Genomic DNA, 26730 nt, shown 5'->3' with positions numbered 1-26730 from the left:
CTTATTTCAACTGTTGTCCACAAGAAAACTAGTCTTGATTTGTATAAGCTTATATCTGAGGTGGCATAAATAGCTCTGGACCAGATAAAAAAGCTTCTGGGTAGCTAATGGAGCTAATTTTCTTCAGTTCATGTTCTTGCATGTCAAATTCTCTCAAGATTTGACAGAAGTTACCAGAAGCAGCCTGTGTATATTGATCCACCAGGTATTAAGTGAATCTTGGTACTCAAAGGTTTAATTTTATTATTATATTTGAAATATGTAGGTGTAAAAAGTACTGTATTAGTTGCAGTCATTTTAACTGAAACTTTTTCAGCATAGTCTTAGATGCTACCACCAGAAATTGTTTATCAAGAATATGGTTGCTCTAATCTGTAACAATTACTCAAATTAAGTAAGGTTATTGTGCCCAAATGATAATAGTTTATAGTTTATGGGTTATGTGATTCTAACATGATTCTATGAATAAAAATGGCCTGAATTTGGACAGAGTGTTATAGATGTAGAAAGGATAACACCTTGTAGTGTTTTCATTTTTCTTGGACAAAAAGGTATTTTACAGTGGCTTTTTTCTTTTTTACTGAAATTAACAATGCAGTAGGACACAAGTAAGTGTAGGACTAGCTCAGTATATAAGCCATTCACTGATCAAGTATGTAAATGGATTATGGTCTTCAAAGGAAGTGTTTTTGCTACTTCTCTTTGGGAAGGGAAAGTACTTTCTGTTCCCACGTTTCAGTTCCTCCCTCCATTGCTCCACCAAATGGGTCAAGTGACTTGCCTAGTGGAACTTGAGGTAGACATTCAAAGGAACTGCTCTGTCAGGACATTTATTCTCCAATCACAGGCATGACTTGACACTGAACTGAATTTCTGGAGGTGACTGGAAAGTGTCATGGAGATCGGTTTTATCTTTAGAGTGTGGAAATACAGGGTATACGGATAAGTGAAAAGATTCCAGATTCCTCTTCTGTAGCCTCCATTATTAGGTCTGATGTTACTGTAAGATACATTAACTGGAAGAGTGAAGACAAGGGAAAAATGAGCTGCTTTTGCTTCTTCCCCAGATTCCTTAGTCACTTATTGCTTCCCATGATAAGTAACCTTTTTTTCCAGTTAGTCATCCATTATCACCATCTACAGACATTGATAATTTTAGCATGGAAATGGAAAAAAAAAAATAAATTAGTACTCTCTTCTCCAGCTTTAATCCAAAATCAAAGGAATGAACCTTTTTTCCCTGAAATTACTCTTTAAAATGCTCATAATGTATGAAGAGATGTACACATTGTACATCCTCAGGCAAAAAGTCTTTCAGATGCCCAGGATTTTGCTGAGTGGAGATCACTGTGAGGCAGTGTCCTTTCTGTACTTGTCTGCCAGACTTTTAACAATGCATGGTTTTTGTGAACTATTTTATTAAGTTGTGTTTTAAATAATGGAGGGAGAGAGTGTCAGTGAAGATGTCATCAACTATTATTTTTATTAGTGTTTGTAAGTTATGTTGATTGTCCCTTATGGCAGAGTTCAATTTCCAAAAGCAGTTCTTGATGAATTGTAGAGAGGAACCAAATTCAAGCACTACAGGTAGTGCTAGCAGGCTGCAGTTGTTAACATATCTGCTGAAAGACTGTTTCTTCCCTTTTTACTGTATACGTCACACATCCATCTAGTGTTTGAAATTTGTTGTAGGAAGCAATAAGGGTCTATGAAAATTATTTTGCTTTTAAAAATTCCTGGGGGGAGTCTTAAGGTATACCCAAAATGCAATTATTACCATACATACCAAAAGTAGTGTTTATTTACTTATTTATTCCTTGCATGGACTGTCAGACCCTATTTAGGATAAACCTTTTCAAATAATATTTTCTTTCTACAGTTTTTGAACATTTTGTATCAATGTGAGTTTTGTTGGTAATGGCCATCTCTTTGAATACTAATTATCAATTTTGTGATAATTCTGTAAGTTCAGTGATGTTTTTAATGATGGATACCTTTTCATGTAAAATGAATAAAGATTGATATAAAAAGCTTTAGGTCACAGATGTCTTGCCACTGCTTTCTTTGCAACTTGCTGCTTTCTGATCTGCTGCTATGGAGTAGAAATGTTCTGCAGTATATCATAGAATCACAAAATGCTGTTGTGAATGCCTTATTCCTTCCAGCATAAAAGCCTTTTAGTGGTTGTCTGCTTTCGTACTCGTTTTCCACATAGATGCCTCTTTTTTTTTTTTTTTTAAAAAAAAAAAAAAGTTGGTCTACTGATCCATTCTTCTACACATTTTATTTTTTCTTATTACTATTTTATTATTTTTATTTGTTTCATCTGGCTGTTAGTGATGTCTTTGTTTACTTGAAGTTGGAAAGAGCTAGCTCCTTAGCTAATAGTTTTCTGTTTCTACTTCTTTATTTTCACCAACAGTCTTCCCTTACCTGTAAAAGCTGACATCTGTGCCTTGTTTTAAGGGATTCTGAGGAGTTCTGTGCAAAAAATCTAAGTACAGAGCTTGTCTTCAACTCCTTTATGGATTAAAACTAAACTATCCCAGAGGCTGTAGTTTTTATCCAGTCATGATAGTGTCTGGATAAGAAAGAGGGATGTAACTTTTGTGCTGTTCAAAGATGTGTTTTCTATACTTCTGACTCTAGAGAGACAGACTTAAACATGTGACAGAATGACTATATGGAGGGCTGGAATGGGAAGTTTCTGTTCAGGAGGTAGTTAATTTCTCTTGATAGGTGAAATATACGAAGCTTCTGTTAGTGCTGCAGCAGGTGCTGAGTAAGTTGTAGTAAGAAAAACTGGTAATTGCTTACTTTCTCTGAGATTCATTTAAGCTGTTGATACTTGAAAATTTAGAGAACATTTTCATGGCTACTCCTTATTACAGTGTAAATCTTACTGGACATAAGAAGGAAAGTATAGACTATCATTTTGGGACATCTTACTAATATATGCTGTAAGAACAGCACTTGAGAGTTATGGCTGACAGGCAAGTTGCTGGATCTAGCTCTTATTCTACCTGCTTTTCTCTGAAGACTTTCCCCTTGCTCTACTGCTGCACTGAGTATGGCATACTGGCATAAAGCTGCCTTCATCAGTGGTTTCTGCTAATATTCTATACTGTTAAAATAAGCACCTGATGTGTAAGGAATTTTTGCTTCAAGGTGGCAAGGGAAGTGGATGGTTGCAACTGGTAATTTCTGAATCCACAGAAATGAGGCCGTCAAAGGCCTTAAACAAGTGAAACTAGTCTCATGGTGAGATTTTTTTTTTGCCTTAATACTTCAGATCTTTCAGCTCCTGTGTACTGATGAAGTGAATTTTCTTTTTTAAATAAAACAGCAAATATCAGGTCACAGCAGTTACCAGGTCATAGCAAAGAATTCAAGTTTTTAAGTGCTGAATCCTCTCATTATATTGTTTTCCACTGGATTTTCCTGTCAAGAGTCTTGTCCCTCAAACCAGTGTCTTGTTACAGCATTAGGACTGACAGACAAGATAGTGATATTGTAATAGTGTTGCTCTGCTTTTTGATCAGAATTTGCAGACCTACCTGTTAATAGTGACTTTGATGCAAAGTTTGTTATGATTGAATGATATTCCATATATTCTACGAGGTTTTCTTGAACACATTATTAGAATATGCAGTGAAAAAAAGTCTTAGCAGTTAAATTTTGGAAATCTTTCCTTATTGAAACGTGGCCAATGAAACAAAAAAAACCCAACCCAAAGCAAAACAAAAAAAACCCCACAACAAACAAACAGAAGGTTTGATTATTGCAGGTATCTTTTCTGTGAAACATCTTTTCTTTGTGGAAGATAATGTATGTTTTCGTATCGCTAGACATTTAACTTCTTCCCTCCCTTCTTACACACATGCAGAACACTAGATCTAATGATGATGAGGAAATGAAAATAAACTGAATGTGGGGACTTTAAAGGTATAATTCTTTCTCCAAGTTTAAGTTTTCAAACACTATTATCTTGCTGAGAATATTGTGAACCTTTTTGAACAGGAAAGTTGGTGCATTCTTCATTCATTTGCACTGGGGCTGGAATGCAAAAGGATGGTTGCTTCAGGTCTTAAAAGAAACCCCCTCCCTCTAAAAGCAACCCACTAAAAAAAAATCTCTGGTCATTTAGACAAGTACTTGTGAATACTGTCTTCTGCAGTCAGACTTGAAAATGTAGTGCTTGTTTTACATGAGCAACATAGCAATTTAAGGGAGTACCAGATACCAGGCTTATGTTGCTGTAGTAATTTCATTAAGCCTGACAAAAGTGTGAGGTTGGAGTCCTACCTTTATGCGATGTATCCTAAATACAGACATCTTAAGATGAGTTCAGAACATGTGACCTATGAGAAATATGTCTGGTGAAATGTAGTTATGAAAGTCTTGTGTGTTTTGTTGAAAGATACTTTTAAACCCCTGTGCTCTCTGCTGCTTTTAGTGGATAAAGTTATTGGACTTAACTCCTGAAAAGCTGTAAAGGTAAAATGTCTGGATTAGAATATCAGGTTATGGCTGCTCTTTATATTCTTTATATACTTGTTCTGTTTTAGTATGGTAAAGGTGGTATGGTCAACATGTCAAGCCAGGAGCTGAAAAAGCTAGAATTACTCTATTGGGGGATTTTTTTTTTTTTTTTCTGCTTATTGCCTGAGTGCACGTTTTTCCTCTGTCTTTATAGTCTGCTTCATTACTGTGATGGTTTGACTCTGGCTAAATGCCAGGTATCCACCAAGTCGCTCTATCACTTCCCCCCCCCCTTCCCTTTGTTTTCTCAACAGGGGAAAGAAGGGAAAGAAGATAAACGAACCCTTGTGGGTGAAACAAAAGCAGTTTTAATATAAGCAAAGCAAAGCAAAAGTCCGCGCGCGGAATCAAAAGCAAACAGATTTATTCTCTACTTCCCATGAAGAGGCGATGTCGGGCCTTCTCAGGAAGCAGGGCTCCAATATGCGTAGTAGTTGCCTTGGAGGACCAAGGGTGACCCCACCCCCTTCCTCCTTTCTCCCAGCTTTATACTGAGCAGACGTCGCATGGTATGGAGTATCCCTTTGGTCGGTTTGGGTCAGCTGTCCTGGCTGTGTCCCCTCCCAAGATCTTGCCCACCCCGTCCCGCTGGGGAAAATATCAGAAAGAGCCTTGGTGCTGTGTAAGCACTGCTCAGCAGCAGCCACAACACCAGGGTGCTACCAACACCCTGCCAGCTCCCAGCATAAACCACAGCACCGTGAGGGCTGCTATAGGGGAAAACCGATTCCAGTTCAGCCAGACCCAATACAATTACAAATTGGAAGGAATTAAAAACCCCACAATAAAGTATTTCAGTGGTGTATTTTGTCATTCTTCCAGGAGAATAACTTTCCCTTTCTTCCTCCTTTGTTCAAACTACTATCTTTCTCATTACTTTCTATTACCTGTTGAACATCGCCATTTCTTCCCTAATTCTTCTCAAATATTCATTCTTCTACTACGAGCATATGTGCTTTTGTCACTCTAATGGCAATCTTCATTTTAAGTGCTGTTTATATTAAAGACTATTTCTCAGTTGGCTTGAGTGCAGTTTACATGGGTACAACAGGAAAAAAGGAGAGTTCTGCTGAGCACACTTCCTTTGTCCAGGTGATTCATTTTTCCCTGCCTTTGTAGGGTTGACAAGTGTATATTCATTGCACTTGATTCTGCAGAGGGCAAATGGGCCTGAGGATTTTTTGCACAGCTGTGGAATAGAGGGCCTCACTGTGTCTTGACACTTCATCTGTTTCATTGCAGGTTGACAGAAATTACTTTTGGCCCTTCAGCACTGTGACTGACTGTCCACTGTCTTTCAAGGGAAGTTTGTCACATCTAATGGATGGAATGAAGAAATATGTGTGCTACATAAGGCCTATAGGGCTGATACTAAAGAAGGGTCTGCTAGAATAGGAGCCGATGCTGCTTCATGACAAGTGCACCCTCTCTAATAAGTGATGATTTTCTCCTGGTATTTTAGTATGTCTATCAGTGGTGGAGAGGGAGGGAAAGGGGAATATTGCGAAGAAGCAGCAATGTAGCTTAGCTTAGAGTTAGGTGATATAACAGTGGCTAGGATCTTCATGGTAGGATTTGAAAAGTTCCATGCTGCTGTTGCAATCAAAATAGTTATTAACACTGAAATTGATACATGAAGTACTGTAGATTTCTCTCTAACAGAACCTGAAAAGATAGAATTGGCTACTTCAGTGATACTGTCATAAGCATACTGAACTAAAGATTAATTTTGTTTTAAAAATTTAAGTTCCTAATATTTCATTTATGCTAAAGTTCTACTCAATAAAGTGGAAATAACAATTCACGTCTCACTGAAAACTTTAACTTTTGGCTTTAGTCTGTTTGTCCTAGGACTAATTCAGTAGTTCAGTTGACACAGTCCAAGGTATTAGTGAAGGGCAAGTCTTCTTAACAGAAAAGTCAGATGTTACTGTGTTGTCTCAAAATATTAGGACTGTTGTGTTCCCACTTATTAAAAATAATCAAGCCTTTTGGTTACGTTGCCTTGACTTGTACAGTCAGTTTTATCAATGAGAAGTATACTGATGTGGGGTTTTACCACTTGAAGAGGTTCTCTTCACTTTCAGCTTTTGGGCAAATATGTAATTGTATCTTAGCTTATTATTGGACTGAATCAGCTCTTTGAAGGGGCTGATTCTGTTCTCAGACTTGTGTGTTTTTTCGAAGAAAGGGGCAGATGCACATTGCAGAGTGAGAATTGTGGAATAGAAAAGCAATTCTCTGAATTGAACACAATTCAGACATGGTGTTGTCCGAGTTGTTGCTTAAGCTGGTGGAGCTTAAGATGTATGTATACTAGACTTCACAACTTGTTTGTCACCCTCAGTTTCTTCATGTTACACTGAGCCAGAGAGTGTTGAAAATCCAAAAATTTATGAGGACTTTCAAGAAAACTGGCCCTGCTCCGCAGGGCTACTTGGTATTGCTCAGACTGTCATAAATGCCATCAGTGCAGATGATCTGAGTCTCCCTCTCTCCTATCCTATTGTACTTGAGGTCTTAAAGCAATGATGAGTAGTTGCAACAGTGTTTCCTATAAAACTTTGAAAAGGGTCACTGTGAAAACAGATTCTATTTGATTTATGTTAACAGCTAGTTGAAAGAATGGTGGTGTATGCCTTTGCATAATAAAGCCGGAGTTCTCTGCTATTTATACTCACTGTACTTTTTATCCTCTAAACATAAAGTACTTTGTGAATACTGTCTGCTGTAAAATTAGCAGTGGTGTCTAAATTTGATACAAGGCTTAAAAACTGTGTAATTTTAGTTTTTATAATCAGTTGGATTTATACCAGTGAAGACTCAAAGCTAAGTGTTTCTCTTAAGTTCTCTTAAGTCTAGCAGTACAAACTCCTTTATGTTGAACAAAGCGAAATGTTCTTAAAGATAGTGAGGGGAGGTCACTTAGATACTTGAAAAATATGCCAAAATAGTGAAATAATATAGTAAATTCTTAGATGATGTATCCAGCCCTTTGCAGGTATAGTGACAAAGAATTACAAGCTATTGGAGTAAACTTAAGAGGTTATGAACATTTTTCCTGCTGTCAGTGACTGACAACTGTAGCTTTATTCCAACTGTTAATGGACTGATGTATTATTGAAATGATTTATTTATCTCCTTGTTAAGAAAAACAAAGCTTTTAGTAGCACAGTATTTTTAATAAGGAGAAATCTGGCAGTCTTGAAATCATACAAGCATTTGATGCTTTTGCTTTAACACCTGCAAGTCCCAGATCAGATGGTCCTGATTTTGTATTGCATTCTTGTGTCCCTTCCTCAATGTTTTCAATTAACAATTATATTTGTTTTAAGAGAGAAAAAAAGAAAAAGGTAAAATGTTTTCAAAACTTAAGTTTCAGGACTTCAAGGTAAGAATTGAAGCAATCAAATACTGGAAGATATGGGGGACTGAATAATTTTTGGTGGAAATGAAAAAATATTTTCTGCTCTATTGATTAGAATCCTGCTATATAATTTAGTACTAAATAATGCTAACTATCAGGTTTGTTTTCAGACTTCAGTCAACTGAAAGGTTATGATCTTGTGTGGAGTAAGAAGGCTGCAGCAGTAAGAGTTCAAAGGAGACAATAACTGTGTTATATGGTTAGTTCAATTTATATCTGAAAGAGCCGAATGTTAGAACAATAGGAGAAGTGTGAGTGGAGTACATCTCAAAGCCCTCCTTGAGTTTCAAGAACAAAAGAAGAAATATTTTGAAAAGCTCCTTTTCATTTGAGTTGTATGGTTCATGGGTAGCTATCCTTATATAAGTTACTGTGTGTACATTTGAATCCAGAAAGAATACAGAATACCTACTAACCATTTGCAAGGTATAGGGCAATTCTAGCAACATTTGCTCATCTTTTGTTACAGTAGCACAGAAGCGTTATTGGACAGATCAGTGAAGTTGAAAGCTTTGATCGCTGAAGTTCTTAAACCAAAGGCATAGATTATTTTTCAGATCTTTAAAATCTTTAAATTTTGTTTTGATTAATTAAGCATCAAATACTGTAATCTGGGTTTAAACTACGCCAGGATGTGTCCTGGTTTCAGCTGGGATAGAGCTAATTGTTTTGGGTTGGGTTTTTTTCATTCTTAGTAGCTAGAATAGTGATGTGTTTTGGATTCAGGATGGGATTTGCTATGAGAAGAATGTTGATAATGTACTGATATTTTTAGTTGCTGCTAAAAAATCAATGACTTTTCACCTTCTCATGTCCAGGTAGTGCACAGGTACACAAGAAGCTAGGGGGGTGCATAGTCAAAACAATGGACCCTAACTGACCAGTGGAATATTTCATAGAATCTGATGTCATGCTCAGTATATATAAGGGTTGATCAGGAAGCTCCACTCAGGTCTTTGGGGTGGTTTCACAGTTCTCTCTTCTTTGGGATCACTAGCCAGGAATGGGCTGGGCATTGGTCAGCATTTGATGAGCAATCAGATTGTGCATTACCCATTTGCATTTTCTATTATAATTATAATTATTATTTAAAATTTATTTCAGTTATTAAATTGTTTTTTATCTCAACTTATGAATCTTCTTAACCTTAGCCCTCCAACTTTCTCCCCCATTCCCTGAGGGTGGGGGAGAGTGAGTGGTGTTTGGCTGTCGACCGGGTTTAAACCATGGCAGGCCTTTTTGGTGCCCAATGTGGGGCAGAGGAATGTGAGATGAGGATAGGAATTGGGAGAGGTAATGGGCAAAACACAGACTAAACCCTGTTAGCAGAATAATCATGGGAATTTCTGTTGTAATTGTGGTGGAGGAATAAGGTGTGGATTGTGTTTCAGAATTGTGATGATTTTTTTTAATGTAGGGAAGTCTTTTTTAGTTTTTCTGGTTTTGTGTTGATGTGAGTGAAGTTTGTGAATATTGTTTTATGTAATGAATGTGGATTTTAATGAAAATTCTTAAATATGTGATTTGCAGAGGCGAGGGGTAGAATGTGTAGGGTTTGTATGTAGCAGGGGGTTTTGGTAGTGGGGGAGGGGGCTGCAGCTGCAGCCCCCTGTGAGAAGCTTCTTGAAGCTCCTCTGGTTCCAAGTTGGACCCACTTCTGACAAAGGCCCAGCCAATGCAATTGTGGGCAGATCTCTGTGATAACATATTTAAGAAGGGGAACCTGGGAAGAGGAGTGGGAGTTGTGAGGAGTTCTGAGGGAGACACCTATGCAAACACTGAGGTCAGTGGAAGAACAGAGGAGGAGGAGGAGGGAAGGTGTACCAGAGCAGAGGCTTCCCTGCAGCCCATGGTGAGAGGGCAGAGGCCATGGAGGTCACCAGTGGCATAGATGCCCACCTGCAGCCCGCTGAGGACCCCATGCCAGAGCAGATATTTGCACCCGAAGGAGGCTGGGACTCTGTAGGAAGCCCCTGTAGGAAGCCCCTGCTGTTTTACTATGGCGCTGGGAGGACTGTGAAATATGGGAGAGACCCCCTGTAAAGTGATTGCTGGTAAAATGTGCATTCAGATTAATTGTATCACCTTCCTGCTTCTGGCTTGTCACTACAGATTTCCATTTTGACAGCTACTGTTTTACTGGGCTGCCAGTATGTCTGGATCAGTAAGTGGAGTGAGGTGGCTGAAAACCTCAATTTTTAAAGGCCTTTTACTAAAATACCAAAAAGAATTATCTTTGGTTCCTATATGAAGATTCTTTACCCTCTCTTTTTCAAAAATAGGCAATACTTGCATGAGAAGGGGAAAATTGTTGTTTCTGATAGACATCTGTAACCATTTCAGACAAAAGGTTTCAAAATCCTAGTACTCAGGTTACCATACAGTTACTCACTAGGGATGCACCTTTTCCTTCTCTTTGTTAATAAGTGGTTGGTTTCTGGGGTTTTAAGAATCATATATAAAATTTTATGTAACTAGATGTTTTCATTGGAGGATTGAGATTTTTGAATGGATGAAATGAATGATGGAATTTAAAACATATGTATGTAAGAGGAGGGAGGAAGGACAAGATAACCAAAACTTAAAAGTTTTTTAGGAGTTGATGGCACAGGACCATAAGGCTTCTTGCTTATCCATGGTGAACTTTTCAAGCCCTTGTTATCTTTCATGGAGTCAGAGCAGTCAGTGCCAATCTACATCACCAGTTCAAATGGCAACTAAAAGTCACTTGGTATTTTGAGTTGCTCAACTGTTTTGCAGAGGACATAGTAATGAAGATTACAATGTGTTTCAGCTGTGGTTAAGCCCTAAATTACTTTCTCTGAAGTACATGGATATAAAACATTCAAAAAAGTGATGTGGGTTCAGATAGAATCTCACTGAAGATTTGGCTTCAAAAGGACTTTGTTCTTCATGAGGTTCAAGGCTGATTTTGACTAACTTCTAGTTACTGGAAGTCGAGAATCTGTTCCTTTCCTTCTGATCCATGCGTATTGAATTGAAACAAAGTGTCTTTTTAATGGCATATAGTTTCTGTCTGTTGTGGTTTAGGCCCAGCTGACAACTAAGCACCATGCAGCCACTCACTTACTCCTCTCCCTGTCTTGCTGGGATGGGGAGGAGAATCAGAAGGAAAAAGGTAAAAACTCGTGGGTTGTAATAAGGACAGTTTAATAGGACAACACAAGGAGAGAAGAAATAGTAATAACAATAATACTAATAAAACAATTATAAAACGAGTGATGCACAATGCAATTGCTCACCACCCAGAATCTGATGGTCAGGTGTTCCCCTGCCAGCCCATTCCTAAGCCTCGATCCCACCTCTATCCCCTTTCCCCAGCCGGCTCCCCAGTTACATACTGAGCCTGACGTCATATGGTGTTGCATATCCCCTTGGCTAGGTCTTGTCAGCTGTCCTGACTGTGTCCTTTCCAAACTTCTTGTGAAAACTATCCCAGCTGAACCTAGGACTCTGTCTCTAAATTCTCAACAAGGAGGATATGGGAACATGTTCTCTAGTATATGACAAATGGGTCTACAACATTTTGTCAAGGCTTAATCTGGGATAGTACTCAGGTTAAGAGTAGTCTCTTTCAAAAGCCTCCTGCCTCTAGAAGTGATTTTCATCTGTGATAATGAGCCAGGTTTTATTTAGAGAAGGTTGTAGTGGTACTCATTAATGAAATGAAGGTCACACCTGAGATAATGCTGGTTTATAATATTTTTAAAGACTTTAAGAACTGTGTCAATTTAAGACGACTTCCCAGTTTTATCAATGGTTGTAATGAAAGTGGATTGGAAATGATCTTGCACTCTCATCACTAACAAAGAAAACAGCAGATGGTAAAGAGTAATTTGGATGTAAATCATAATCAGAAATGAAAAATTGTTCAGTAGGATCAAATCTGTCCATTCAAACATTGCAGAAAATTTTAACTTCTGTTGCATACATATTCTGCATCCCAGTATTTGTAAGTTTGCTCTTAGGACTGTGTCAAGACCCTACCATGAACAACTCATGATCTGAACAACTAAGCATGTTTTGATTGGAAGAGGTGTCGGGAATGTACTGCACTGAAGAGTTTTGAAGGATGTGGTTTCACAGACTGTGGAGCCAAGCTGCTGCTGTCAAACCAACTTCAGTTTTTGCTGTGTAGTGCATCCTCTTCCCTTGAGCATTCTCAAGTTCTCCTTTAACTTTCCTGTAAGTGAATATATCAGTCTGGCAGAAGACTATCCACAGCTTTGAGTCATTCCCAAAGCATCTCTGAGCCTTGAAACAGCACTAACAGCACAGCAAATGCTGTTTTAAGGAGACTCTATTAAGAGCTGCTTTGAACAATATAGTGATGAAATTCTGAAGTTCTGCTACTCAAGACAGCTAGAAAAGGGAAAATTTGTTTTACTTCAAAATGACAACAGAATCTTTTTCTTGAAAGAAAGTATACTGACAATGTAATCTGTAAAAGCTTTTCTAACAAGAGTTTCATTAACTAAACTTTAATTTTATGCCTTATGAGTCTATATGAAGGAACTTTGTGCATGTAGGTATTATACAGCAAACCACAAATACAGTAGTAGGCCCATCTGATTAAAATGATTTTTCAAAATAAAAATTAAAAATAATTGTGTTGATATTTTTGATCTTTGAGACCATTAAACCACCTTTTCTGATAGGATTATTTCACAAATGGGACAGATTTCTTTAGGTTACCTAATGTTAAATGAAACGTCTGCTTTGAGACAGATGGGAAAATGAGGAAATACACTTAGTTCTTCTCTGCTTATGCTGCAGCTGTCTAAGCTCTACCAGAATGAAATGGAAATAGCTTACATCACTGTAAATCACCGTAACACGATTTTAGAGTATTGGTAGATACATTGAATGCTTGCTGTTACTATTTGCATACTTCTGCAACTCTGAAAACCAGTGAAAGCAACTGTGTGAAAATGGTTTCTGTGGAGGGTATGGTACTGGCTGAGTTTAAATACAAACCTGTAGAGTTTTTTGACAGTCAAGTAAGTTTTAAAAACTCTGCTGCCCCTATTAACAGATGAGTGCAAAAGTTATAAAAGGTCCTTGTCCTATGATTCTATCTTTTTTTTTTTTTTTTTTTTGAGATGGTACTCAGTTTATTGGGGTGTGTAAAAGAAAGACATAAAATTCTTGGTAATAAAATTTAACCCTAACTTTCTCTAAATGGGCTTAGTATTTTTGTAATAACTGACACTGTAGTTAAGTACCACATCTCTAATTTCAGTGATTACAAGCAGAGCAACCAAACCAGTGCAAGACAGCAAGTTTTAAAAGTTTTGACATTTCCAAAACCTTTTTATCTTGCCTTTTCCCTTCCCTCTGCTTTTGTGCTGTGGACTCCTACTCTGCCCATTACATTACTTGCCTCAGAAGCTAAAAGGAGTAAGTGATTGGGAAAGCTGGGGTTGAAGATGAGAGGGTCCTGTTTCCCTTAACAGCTGGTGCTGCAGGTACAATGAACCAGAATTGTCATGCTGTTGAATGAAAATGTCTATAGAGACGCTGCTGCTCATTGTAGATCTTTTACCAAAGACACTTCTCCAATGATGAAAACGAGGTCCGTACTGGTTCTCAAATTTGGAATTCTAATGCTGGTGGTTAAAGTCAGGTGCTAATAATATCTTACTTCTGAAATTTGACTTCCTAGCTAGGTGCCTACTCACCTATGCAGGAAAAGTCAATTAACTCTTGTCCTGTCTTAAATGATAGAAATTCACAATACTAAATGTCCCTGTATTTTTGTGGTAGTATGTTAACCGCCATTATAAATGTTTATTCAAGAAACCTAGCAAAATTTAATCTTTTTTTTTTCTTTGAGGTTTACAGGCTAGCTTTATGATATTAATACATGAGAACAATACAGTTTAAGAACTGATTGTACTATGATGCTTTTGAGATGGCTGCTTTGAGGAAAAAAAACCAAACCACCATATAAATGAGAAAACCCCCTAATATCTTAATACACTTCAATAAAGGTATAAAAAATTATTTCTAGTCATGCTTAGAGTACTCTTGAGAATTGGATTAATCCTGGCTTGTACATATTTGGCTAGTTACATGAATGCATGATTTTTGGTTTTGGTGGTTATTTTGTGGGTTTTTTTACGGTTTTATATTTTACTTTCTTTCCCCTCTTTTGTAACATGGCAGCATAGCAGGAGTCTTGGATTAGTTCCAATGACTTTTGAGTTGATTTTATGATAACACATCATTATAAAATGAAATCTGTATTGAAATCTAAAAGCTCAAGGTAGATCTTTGTAACTGCACTTAAGGCAGCTTTGTAAGTTAATACTCTGATTGAAAGAAAACTGAAATTATCTATAAAAAAAATATTATTGTGTTCTTTTATATTCCTGATCATGTTTTATTTCTGATGAAATGCCTGCCATCTGTTGCCACTTGAAAAGCCTCCTGTTGCTGAATTAAGCGAATGTGATCTCTTCCATAATCACACTTGCCAGTGTTGTCTTGGGTGGATGTGATACATATTTATCCCTTGTCTGACTCTGTAAGAAGAGTTGAGGCAGTGGTAAGAGTGGAGGAGGCAGAATACGGGAAATAACATACTGTGGCTGACAGTTGTGATGGTGGGTAGGTAGTAATCAAATAAGGAGGCCAGGTTGCATTTAGTGTGTATATCTATTTTCCTTACTTTAAAAGTCTGCTGTTCTCTTACTTTTTACTCTTACTGCTTCTCTTCCTAAACAAAACCTTTTAAAATGCCAGCTTCAATTTAATATTGATGCTTTATGCATATTCATATAAGGCAATTTTCAGTCGTCATTGCTTGAAGTCAGGAAAACCTTAGTCTTGCATCTTTGCACTGTGTTTGCTTTTACCTTCAGAGCTGAAGGCAGCTAATGCCAAGATCTGTCTCCAGCTTGATAGAAGCAGAGTGCTTAATTCCTGTGATCTTTTGAACTCCCATTTGTATGTTTTTAATGAACTTTCACTTTCTTTCAATATATATACTCTTGCAACAAAACTCCGTAGTGGACTTCTACAAGACAGATTTGAAGAGGTTACAGGTAGCCTTTACAAGAGGCAATTAATAAATGCACTGCAAACCAAAGAGTTGCAGGTGTTACATAGCTTGCATTTGCTGCTCTGCAGTTGGCATACTGAGAAGGAAAAGCATGTATGTATTTTCATCTTCCTGAGTTTTCTGTGACCTTGCCTCCATCATAGAGAAATGATAAAAGCCCAATATATTGTCTGGATCATTTAGTTAGTTTTGCTAACATTTCCACCATCTCCCACTGTCTCTAGTTAAATAAACAAGGTTCCCAATTACCTAGGTTAACTGAAGTGTAAGACTATTACAGATATTTGGGAACATTTTTCTAAAGTTCTCCTAAACTTAACTCTTAGATAGTTTATGCATGTGTTTCCTTTCCATCATATATTTTTAGCTTAAATAATTCTTTCTTCTTTCTCCTTAGCTTATAAGTAGCAGTTGTACTACCCTCTCAGACCAGGATGTGATAGGTGAATATAGGCAGGACAGATGTTTTTTTCATTCACACTCTGTGTTCTAATTGTGATAACTCTTCTGGTACTTGGTCCAGTTTTATGCCATTCTTCCTTAATGTGTTCAACTAGAATTGAACATTGATTCAGAAGGTATTTCACCAGTGGCTTACAAAATTGCACTGTCAGCAAACTGTGGCTATGGATATTGACCTATGACACATTCTGAGTTAATATATATCTGATTATGGCTGCAGTAAATACTACTAAAGTTTAAAACTTGTGCTTTCACATGTTTGGATAGAAGGCACTGTATATGGGGGATTTTATATTACTAAGTCATGGTGACTATGAATTCAGAGCTTCTATGAATCTAATTATACTCAGCATTTACAGAAAATGAAATATGAGTCTCAATGCAGGGATGTTGTTTATCTTCTTTGCAGTGTTCTATTCCAGTAATGGATAGACAAAGATGTAGATGAGTTTTTAAAGTACAGTAAAATACTGCATATTACAACTCTATGTATTTTTTTGCCTTTTTACTGACAAACTGGTATTTATCTTATTTAGTTAATTTTATTAAAGGAATAACAGTTAATTATTTACTTGATTTACAAAGTGTCTTCCTTAATTTAGTGCTTTATAAGCATCAGTTGTCAGGTAAAAAAGAACTAACTTGCATAATTTGGGTATTAGTATATCTCTTTGGCTGCAGACACGTTGAGAGATCAGTTGTGTGCCTGTGTTTGGCTAAAATTTAGCAAACAAGTAGTTGTTTGACTGTTCAAAACTCTAATACAGGCAGTTTTAATAGAGACTCCAAATCTAAGCAATATATAAAAGTAAATATTTAAATAAAACCTTATATTAAAATGTCTTAGTATCCAGCCCTGGTATTAAACATGTGTCTAGTAACTTTGAGCTTTTTTATGATTAGATGTCAAGGTGAGATTGAGTGGCTCAGTTTTGTTGTGAATTTAAAAAAATATATTTAACATTTTTATAGTACTTATATTTTCTGAGTTTTTAAATAAAGTTAATTCCTGTAACAGCTGGGAAGAGGTGGTGTTTGACATTCCTTATTCCTCTCTGCATAGTGAAATGACGGGAAATAAGTTACCAGAATTTGTGCGAAGGGATATAGGACCCAGTTTTGAGTCACTCAGTTGTCTCCAACTTCACTTCTATTTCTTCTGCCTTACTCAAGTCCTTTATTTCCTCATGTCTTTCACTTAGTAACATTCAAGACAGAAACTCTGGACTGTCATCTTTTCTGTTTTGACAACTTCCTGCAGGACATAACTCATTTTGTGTAGACAGAAACAAGTGTTTTATGGAAAAGTATCAGTCTCTCATTGTACCATAAAAGGTAAGTGTGTGGGATGAATAAAAACTAAATGGATAGATTTAATGCTACTGTGTCCTAATAATTACTTTGACTTTATCTCAAACATTTGTGTTACTTTTTACATGTCATTTATTAACAGTGATGTCTTTTACTTTGCGTTGACATGACTGAGACCCATGGAAAAGGGAATGAGTTTTTCTTTGGGGTGGACATTTCTTAAGCCACCCTAGTGCAACTATTAGTGATGGTGTAATTACACCCCAAGGAGTTTCTCTTTAACCTGTTAGTCAAGTCTCCTCAAAGAACACCGAAGTACTCTTGAGCATAACAGATCAAAGAAATGAGTAATACGTGGTCATTTTCAGAGGATGTTTTGATGAAAGTGATACTAGAGTCTTTACTTCGGGGTTTTTTTTCATTACCTCATGGATGACATTACTATTAATCATGATCTTAATTCTCTAAAATAACATGACAGACTTTATTTCAAGTAAGTTGGCTAAAGAGCACATTATTCATACTTTGCCTGACTTGTCTAGTCATTTCTTTGATTTTTGATCATGAATGAAGTGTTAAAAACTTGAGTAATGTGTAGTAACTAGGGAATAGTAAGAATTTCTGACTTAAAAATTTGACTGGCATAAAACCCGTCACTGAAGCAGTGTCTTGGGAAGTAATGTTGAAGATTAAGTTATACATACTGTGTTCAGGCAATTTTACTATAGAAGTATTCAAGCAGAGCTTATTTTGGTTGCAGGGAGGGGAAAGAAAAAATATCTCACTCATCTGTCTAGTTATGGAACCAGGACTAGCGATTAAAAAGAAAACCAAAACAGCCCTTGAGTTACCAACTTACGTAGTTTAAAACTGGGATCATGAGCTTAGTGGATTTTTAAAATTTTTCTCCAGTACTCTTGTAGGGATAGTAATACTTTTGTGTTAAGTAAATATTTTTTAGATGTCTGTCTTGAAGGGGCTTTTACTTGCTGTCCACAAAATAAGGTGGGGGTTTTTGTTGTTATTTTTTGTTAGTTCTTCAAAACAGTGCTTAAAAGAAATAAACTTAGACTTGGGAAATACTTCAGAGATAAAAATGTAATAGCGGTCTAGAGCTTTAGGTACTGTTTAAGTTATCCTCTTTTCACCTTCTCTTTCACTTAGTTGTATGACTCATGTCTTTGTGAATGTCTTTTGTAGGCAAAGTGTTCTTGATGCCAGGGTCCAGTACCTCTGACACAAACCTCTCATAATTCAAGATAGTGGGAAGAAATCAAGAACTTGCCTGCAGCTTAAAAAGTTATACCTTCTAAAGAAAGCTCCTGATGCATTAGGGAACAGTGAAATGTTTCAGCACCCCTACCCCCACCCCATCCTCCTCCCCTAAAAGAACCCAAAGTATTGGAATATGTAAAAATGAAATAGGTATTGATGTTTGCTTGCTCTAGAGGGTATGGTGACTTTCTAATCACTTCCTGAAAGGTAGGTACATTCTGATAATACCACTTTTTTATAGGCCTTGTAATATCCTAGTTTTTAAATTGATTGACTAACCTGATCTCCTTCTGAGACAAGGTGACCTGCTTAGTGGATCAGGGAAAGGCTGTGGATGTTGTCTACCTAGACTTCAGTAAAGCCTTTGATACCATTTCCCACAGCATTCTCCTGGAGAAACTGGCTGCTTATGGCTTGGACAGGCATATACTTTGCTGGGTAAAAAGATGACTGGATGGCCAAGCCCAAAGAGTTATGGTGAATGGAATTAAATCCAGTTAGTGGCTAGTCACAAATCCGGGGCCAGTATTGGGGCCAGTTCTGTTCAGTATCTTTATCAGTGATCTGGATGAGTGGATTGAGTGCATGCTCAGTAAGTTTGCAGACAACACCAAGTTGGGTGGGAGAGTTGATCTGCTTGAGAGCAGAAGGGCTCTACAGACGGATCTGGACAGGCTGGAGCAATGAGCCAAAGCCAATAGTATGAGATTCAACAAGGCTAGGTGGGTCCTGCACTTGGGTCTCCACAACCCCACACAATACTACAGACTTGGGGAAGAGTGGCTGGAAAGCTGCCCAGTGGTAAAGGACCTGGGGATATTGGTTGACAGCCATCTGAATATGAACCAGCAGTATGCTCAGATTGCCAAGAAAGGCCAATAGCATCCTGGCCTGTATCGGAAATAGTGTGGCCAAGAGGATTAGGGAAATGATCAGTCCCCCTGTACTCAGCACTGGTGAGGCTGCACCTTGAACACTGTGTTCAGTTTTGGGGCCCTCACTACAAGAAAGACACTGACACGCTGGAGCATGTCCAGAGAAGAACAATGAAGCTGGTGAAGAGTCTAGAGCACAAGTCTTATGAGGAATGGCTGAGTAGCCTGGGGTTGTTTAGCTTGGAGAGAAGGAGGCTGAGGGGAAACCTTACCGCTCTCTACAACTACCTGAAAGGAGTTGCAAGGTGAGTGTCAGTTTCTTTTCCCAAGTAACAAGCAAGGACAGGAGGAAATGGCTGTACCAGGGAAGGTTTAGACTGGATATTTAGGAAAAATTTCTTCACCACACCAGAAGAGTTTTCAAGCATTGGAACAGGCTGCCGAAGGAATTGGTTGAGACAGCACGCCTGGAGCTATTTAAAAGATGTGTAGACATGGCACTTAGGGACATGGTTTAGTGGTGGACTTAGTGTTATGTTAACAGTTGGACTCAATGATCTTAAAGGTCCTTTCCAACCTAAATGAGTCTGTGATCTTTAAGTGAAATTAACTTAAACCTGTGTTTTGAAATAGTGATTATGAAGGAACTGAGATTGGGTTGTAACTGGCTAGAAACTCAGATAGTGGAAGATGTTATGCTGGTTATAAGAGTCAGTCTGTTAACTCACACTTAGTTGTGGCAGGCCCTAAAAGAAACATTAGGGTAGTGGCTTATCTGAATAATTATGTGCACTCTGTGCTGTGTAACTGGAAAGGTTGGGTTGTTAAACCCTTTTTTTCTAGCGGTAGTATTTTAGATGTGACAGTAAATTAAGGCTCTTTATTCTAAATGTCATGTCTTAAGATAATATGAACTTTGAGAGGCCATATTCTTTCTATGTATTTCCAGTTTCCAATACACAGAGTGAAAGATATCATGGCTGAATTAGTCTTGGGGGGTTCACTCTATGCTTAAGTACATTTGGTAGACTATTCCGTATTTGGAAGAGGAGGGAAGATCTTTGGACTAGCTTTAATGGGATTTAAAAAGTAGGTATGATGACTTCCAGGCTTGCTGACTATTTGTGGTTTGGGTTTGTTTTTTTGGGGGGGTTTGTTTTTTTTTTTGGTTTTGTTTTTGGTTTTTTTTTTTGGATAAACTGTAAACACTAAGGGGACTTCATGAAATGTTAATTTAGCAGATTTCCTTTTGATTTCCTTAAGGAATCATCTGTACTATCTTAGACTGAGCACATGAATGTAAAGTTACACTACATGGTCATGCATATGTGCTTCTCTTCTTTTGTGAACTGCAGCTGAAGTATGTATCTAATTGTCAGCAGTTTACTCTGGTTTTGGCATTCGGATGCTCCACAAGCATTCCTGTAAGAGCCTAAAGAGGGATAACTATTTCTAAGCATGCAGTGGAATGCCCTATTTTTATAGGTCTGGTACAGAGAAAATAATACTTGCTTGTTGGTCAGCTGAGAAATAACTTCTTGAAAGAACTGTTCTTGGTGAGGATCCATCCTGTGTTCTGCACCCTCTGTTTAACTATTTCCTTCTTGCAGGGCTGAATAGTCGCTAACATTTACTTTGATTAGAATCATAGAACCACAGAATGGTTTGTGTTGGAAAGGACCTTAGAGATCATCCAGTTCAACTCCCCTGCTATGGACTGGGACATCTTTCACTAGATCATGTTGCTCAGAGCCTCTGACACTGGACACTTCCAGGGATGGGGCATCCACAACTTCTCTGGGCAGCCTGTTCCAGTGTCTTATGACCCTCGTCAGAAAAACTTTCTTTCTTATATCCAATCTATAGCTACCCTCTTTCTGTTTAAAACTGTTGCCCCTTGTCCTGTCAGTTCTGGCCCTGGTAACAAGTCTGTCCCCATCTTTCTCATAAGCCCCCGTTCAGTATTGAATGGCTACAATAAGGTCTCCCCAGAGCCTTCTCTTCTCCAGGTTAACAACCCCAACTCTCTTGGCCTTTTTTCACAGGAGAGATGTTCCGTCCCTCTAATCATTTTTGTGGCCTTCCTCTGGACCTGCTGTAATTTCTTGTGCTGTGAGACACATGATACAGAGAAATGATTACTTGCTTTGAGACTTACTTATAACAAACTGCAGCTTACTATAAATTGATATAAGTATTACTTACAGTATTTTTGAATATTGGTAATTTTGATTAATAATCCTGCTTGCCCAGACTGTTCTGTGGAATTTTACCAAGGACTACTGTGTTCATCAAAACAAAGCAGTTTACTGTGGAAACCTACCAAGAACTGCATTGTTCAGCAAAGAATATGTTTTTGTCCTTGGAAAGCAGATGTGCTCTAACTAGTTTAGTCTTGGTAATGAATAAGATAGCCATATATGAATGGTAGAAATGGATACACTGGTACTTTTAGGTAAGATAGAATGAGTAAATTGGCTGAAAACCCCTTGTTACTCAAGAAATTGGCTAAGAGAATGTGCACATGCTCCGAGGAAAAGTACAAGCTGAGGAGGACTGTGAGCCTTCCTCCCAAAGACACCCACCAGGAGGCAATGCGCAGGTGCAGAGAGAACATAAACTGCTGACACCAGACTCTAGAACTAACCCAGCCTTACTCGTGTGTATATATGTTTGTGTTATGTAATCCAATGAATATGGATAACCACACGCTAAGTTTTTGGTAAAATGTGCTGTTTGTGTGCAAGCTTTGTGGAGAAATCCCCTTGCACCCTGGCCAGAGTAAACATACCTGCTTTATAACTCTGAGTTGTAAAGTCATTTTTCCGTGAATCACACAGAACTGTACTCTGAATGTACACAGTACTCTGGGCGGGATGTCATGAGAGCAGAGTAGAGGGGGAGAATCACCTCCCTTAACCCGCGGGCTGCACTTCACAATTGGCTTTCTGGGCTACAAGTATACACTGTTGGCTCATGGCCAATTTTTTTGCTCACTAGTGTCACCAAGTTCTCTCCAGGGCTTCTTTTAATCCATTCATCCCTCAGTCTGGTTTGATACTGGAGATTGCCTTGATCCAGGTGCAGGACCATGCACTTGGCCTTGTTGAACTTCTTGAGGTTCACATTGGCCCAGTGTGAACCTCAAAGCTATTGAGGTTGCCCTGGATGACATCCCTTCAAGTCTGTCAACTACAAAACTCATCTTGGTGTCATCCACAGGCTTCATAAGCATGCACTCAATCCCACTATGTCAATGATGAAAATATCAAATAGTACTGGAACTAATATGGACCCTTGAGAGACACCACTGGTTTCCACTTCCATTGACTGTAACTCTTTGGATGAGGCCATCCAGCCCATTTCTTATCCAATTTTTTATCCATCTAACAGTCCATCTGTCAAAACCATTTATCTGCAATTTAGTTGGAACATGCTTTTAGAGAGAACTATTAGGTTACATGGTAAATCTCATCTGCACACCCACAAAGAGATGCAGAGAGACAATGGCAGCAGAGATGGAATAATTGTACCCTGTTTAATTACTTCCAGGCCCATCAGCTTGTCAAAGGCCTATCTCCACAAACCCAGAGTAGCACAGGGAGACAATGACAGGCAGGGAACCCACATTAAGGACATAAAAGGGTGCATGCCCAATCAGGTATATAACATAACCAGGGCTCTCCCTGGAGAGCCATCAGCCCCATTGGCCAGACATAACTCCCATGACTGTGCTGGAGCACCATTTGGACTGGGACTGGAGGTGTTGCTTCAAGGGGTGTGGGACATGTAGGGAGCAGGGGGAAGAGCATTCTGGGATTGCAAAGGACTTACAGGATATTTTGGGGAAGAGCCAAAGGCAGGGGAAAAGAGGTGTTTAGGTGATTCAGGGAGCAACAAACATAGGAAAACAGAGGGGTAAGAGGGAATTTAGAATCCTGGGCATGTGTAAATAGTTGGCTGGTCAGTGCATGTGTCTGGCTATGCCTTATGTCTGATGAAATCTGTCTTACTTTCTTAAATTCCTTCTAACTCCTTCCTGGATGAGGAATGCTCTGTTCTGTGTGCAGGTGTGTCTGTGGGAGCCTGAGTGCTAGCAACTGCAAGTCAGACCACCAGTTGGAGGGCCCAAGGTGCCAGCCACTGGAGAGACTGTCATGAGCGGACTTAAGTGCCAGCAACAGGAGTGGGACCTCAAGGTCACTGGGGCCCATGTGTCCATGGTGCCAAGAACTGGAGCAAGTGAGGGTGTGGGCACCACAGCTGGAGTGGGGCTGCAGGCCAGGGGGATCGTGTGCTTGACAACCCTCTGCTGGAGTGACTGGAGTGAGCAAAACCAAGTGCTAGACACTGGAGTAGGATCAGGGGTCAGAAGCCCATGTGTCCCTAGTGCCAGCAATTACAGTTGTGTTAGTGAAGAGCAAACCAGGCTATCCTGCATGTAGGTGACATGGCCAGGCATGTGTGCCTCTCTTAAGGGGGAGACCAGAGGAGGAGCTGGCTGGTGGTGTGACCAAGTGAGTCCTGCTGACTGCCAGGGACACTGTAGGATCTGGGCATCTCTAAGGGTGAAACTGCTTGTGAATGTGTGACTGTAAGGGCAAGACCACAGGCGTTTGGCTACTGGGAGACCAGTGGAGTCTCAGGCATCTGTATATTTGTGCCTGTGTGTCTTTAAGTGTGAGACACTGTGGTGGGAGGTGGAGGGGGGAACTACTGGAAGAGCAAATGAGTCACAGCGAGTTCTGTGTGTGCATGCATATTAGCAACCAGACCCCAGTCTGTACCAGCAACTGGAGTGAAACTGTAGCCTCAAAGGTATGTATGTTGAAGTGACAGCAACTGTAGAGACTGGGATCCAGGGGACAGCTACTGGGCAGACTGGGGGTCTGAGTCCAGCTGCTGGGGAGATCCAGCTTTCACTTTTGTGTATATGTTCTCACTAGTTGACCTCCATTCTACTCAGCCAGAGAGTGGAGCAGAGTGAGGCTGTTGGTGTATTTGCGTTCTTATGTGTGCTCTGTGTGTTTTGGTTGATCTGTTGTCACTAGGTATGGTGTATATTTGTTGTATATGTGTGCTCTGTCTGTGTATGTCCCTACTGGGAATATGTACTCAGCCTCTCTACTAGTTGTGGCTGGGGTCTTGGAGCTGCTGCAGCATTCCTCTTTTGGGCTACCAGATGCAGCCTGATTTTTCCCTTAAGTCTCCTTTGCTGCTCTGCCTTTCACCTCCACAGTGTTCACCATTGAAGAGATCAATCATCACTCTTAAATCTTTTCAGAGGAAAAGAACAAATACTTCAAGAAGACTGTAAGGCAAGTGGCTTTCCTTGCAAGAGTATTGTAATAGAGTATGACACTCATTCCTGTAAGTAATATTAAATTATTTGAGATTTGAATTCTTTCTTTGGGACCAATTGCATATCAGTTTTTAGTAGTATTTTAGCCATGTAACAGTGAGGCAGATACTCAGAACAGTGAAAAAAGTAGTGTACTATTCTTGCAGGCCATTTCTATTTTTTCTGAGATGCTGAAAAATTAATACCTTAATTTCCACTGGAACTGGAGAAACCTGACCTGGCAGTGCATTCACATGTGATGTGATCTTGGCAAATTGCTCAGCATACCCATGAAATAAGCACAGAACTGAAATGCTGTATTCCACTCAACAGAAGGTAAACTTAAATAACAACAAAACTGCCTGAACAAATGCATGAGAAAACATGCTGCTTCCTGTATTCTGGAGGTAGTGCTCTTTTCACAATAATGTCAGAATACTATACTGATTCAAATTAACTGAATGCTGTGTTCATGCTCAGTAGATCTTTGTTTTAAGAAGACAGAGACAACAAAGTTATAAAGGTGGTTTTTAATTTATTTTTCCGGTTGGGGGTGTGTGTGTGTGGTGTCCTTTTTTTCTCTGCTACTAAGGTGTATACCTGCGTTATTGAAGTTAGGACACTGGTGCCCTCTGGTGGTGTTAATACTTTATCGGAAATCGGGAAGGCGATTTGTGAGGAGTTGCACTGAGATGTGAGAAGTTGCTGGCATGAGAGGACACGGATGCATTTGTTGCCTTAACATATAATTATGCCGTTGAAGTATGTCATAAAAGACTGTACATGGGCTGTTAATCTTAAATTGGCTTGCTGAAGCAAATTGAAGTCTTTAACCTATTTCTTTATGCTCGACGCAAAGGTTTATTTCTGGTAGTTTCTTTGTTAAATCGTGCTTTGCAAACACCACATAAAGAATTTTATTGACGTTTACAATATTTTAAAACTCAATTTCGAAGAAAAATTTTCTTACGTTATTGATTTTGTGTAATCTAGCCCAACCTTCTTAGTGCTAGTATGTTTGAAGTTACTGTTCTCTTTTTTTAAAGTGACCAACACATTAAGTTTGAAAGTACAAATTCAACAACATAAACCTGACAACTGTTGAAATAAACAACTTTGATATCTGAAACTAAAGCATCCACAAATATTGTTTTCTTTATCCCTCTACCTCTTAAAAAAGTTGGTTTGCATCTTAACTTGTTCAACAGGTAATATCCTCATCATTCTCTAGAGTACTGTGTAGGCTGTATTGACCTTGTTAGCAATGAAAATAGGAGTATGACTATTTTTCTGTTTTCTTGAAATGAATTTCTGACTTGCAGATATCTTACCATGTGATGGAAAGATTTGTAAGAGTGCAAGGTACTTCATATTAAGCTAGTGGAGTTTTAAAATCGTTTCATTTAGCCAAATTCTTTTGATCTGTTGCAGGTCAGTATGATCTTATTCTAATAAGTTACTGCTAAGTAAATTTCCATACCAAACTGTCTGTTCAGCCATTAACAATTTACATCTTTCTATTGCAATGGATTATAATAAGAGGCTATTTCTGTGTTTTAATCCAGCTAGTTAAAGAGGCAAAAGTTTTTTGCTTGTATTTCTTTGCAATCACTGACTTGATGACCATGCAATGCTGCCTTCAGTTGTATTGTGCTGAAAGTATGAATTAGACTTACCTTTTAACGAGGCATTAGTCCTCTTCATGGTTATATTCAGAGTGTCAGGAGCTTTTTTTGGATCTTACCTTGACGAAATGAGATATTTGCAGGCCTGTTCAGCTAATATTGTAGATTGTGGAAACATGTGTTAAAAATTAAAATATTTAATAGTATTAAAAATTTAATACTTAAAAATATCAAAATAGTTAATATTTATTGGATGTATTTTAGAATAATTAAACTGTCTGCCGTAGCAAGGACTGTTGGGGTTTTTTTCTACAGTTTAATTCAACTTGTTCTAGACATAGGTTTGTCTGTTGGGTTTCATCTGCATGCATCTACTCACAAAAGTGTGTGAGGCTTATGCCTGGCATAAGCCAGGCCATCATAAGCATCAGGTTTGAAAATTTTCTTTCCCACGGTAAATTTTGGGTCTGAAAGTTCCATTGTTGTCGTGTTTTGTTCTTAGAGCTGCAGATTTCACTTTAGTGAACTGTCCTTGTGAATTAAGGCATACCTGCTGCTTCTATTACTGTTGTCATTCAGCTTTCAGTGCTCTGTGACCTTAGTACTTTTCAGTAATTATTTAGGAAAATTACAAGCATCTGCCACAAGCAGCTTTTTTTTTTTTTTTTCTCCAGCTCGCTCCACTATGAGCACTATACTTTTGCTTTTTAATAAGATAACATTATTATACTGTATTTCAGCAAAAGAAAAATATATGTGCTTATCCTTTTAAAAGATAGCAAGGT

General features: G+C 38.5%; 1 protein-coding gene across 3 annotated transcripts in view; it reads left to right on the top strand.

Annotated features, from left to right (window-relative positions):
- Nucleotides 1-26730, top strand: part of PCGF3 (polycomb group ring finger 3) — a 72459-nt gene that overhangs the window by 6223 nt on the left and 39506 nt on the right. Inside the window, exon 1 of one of the 3 annotated variants that reach the window (XM_074931395.1) lies at nt 24636-24656. The exons of the other annotated variants lie outside the window; for them this stretch is intronic. The gene's annotated coding sequence lies outside the window, so the exon portion shown is untranslated. Of the gene's footprint in view, nt 1-24635; nt 24657-26730 lie in introns of those variants that run through there. 3 annotated transcript variants of the gene reach the window in all.

The sequence above is a fragment of the Athene noctua genome, chromosome Z, assembly GCF_965140245.1.
Source record: "Athene noctua chromosome Z, bAthNoc1.hap1.1, whole genome shotgun sequence".
Classification (NCBI taxonomy): Eukaryota; Metazoa; Chordata; class Aves; order Strigiformes; family Strigidae; genus Athene; species Athene noctua.
The sequence above is the reverse complement of the archived record's forward strand: the minus strand, read 5'-3'. Positions and strand labels throughout refer to the sequence as shown.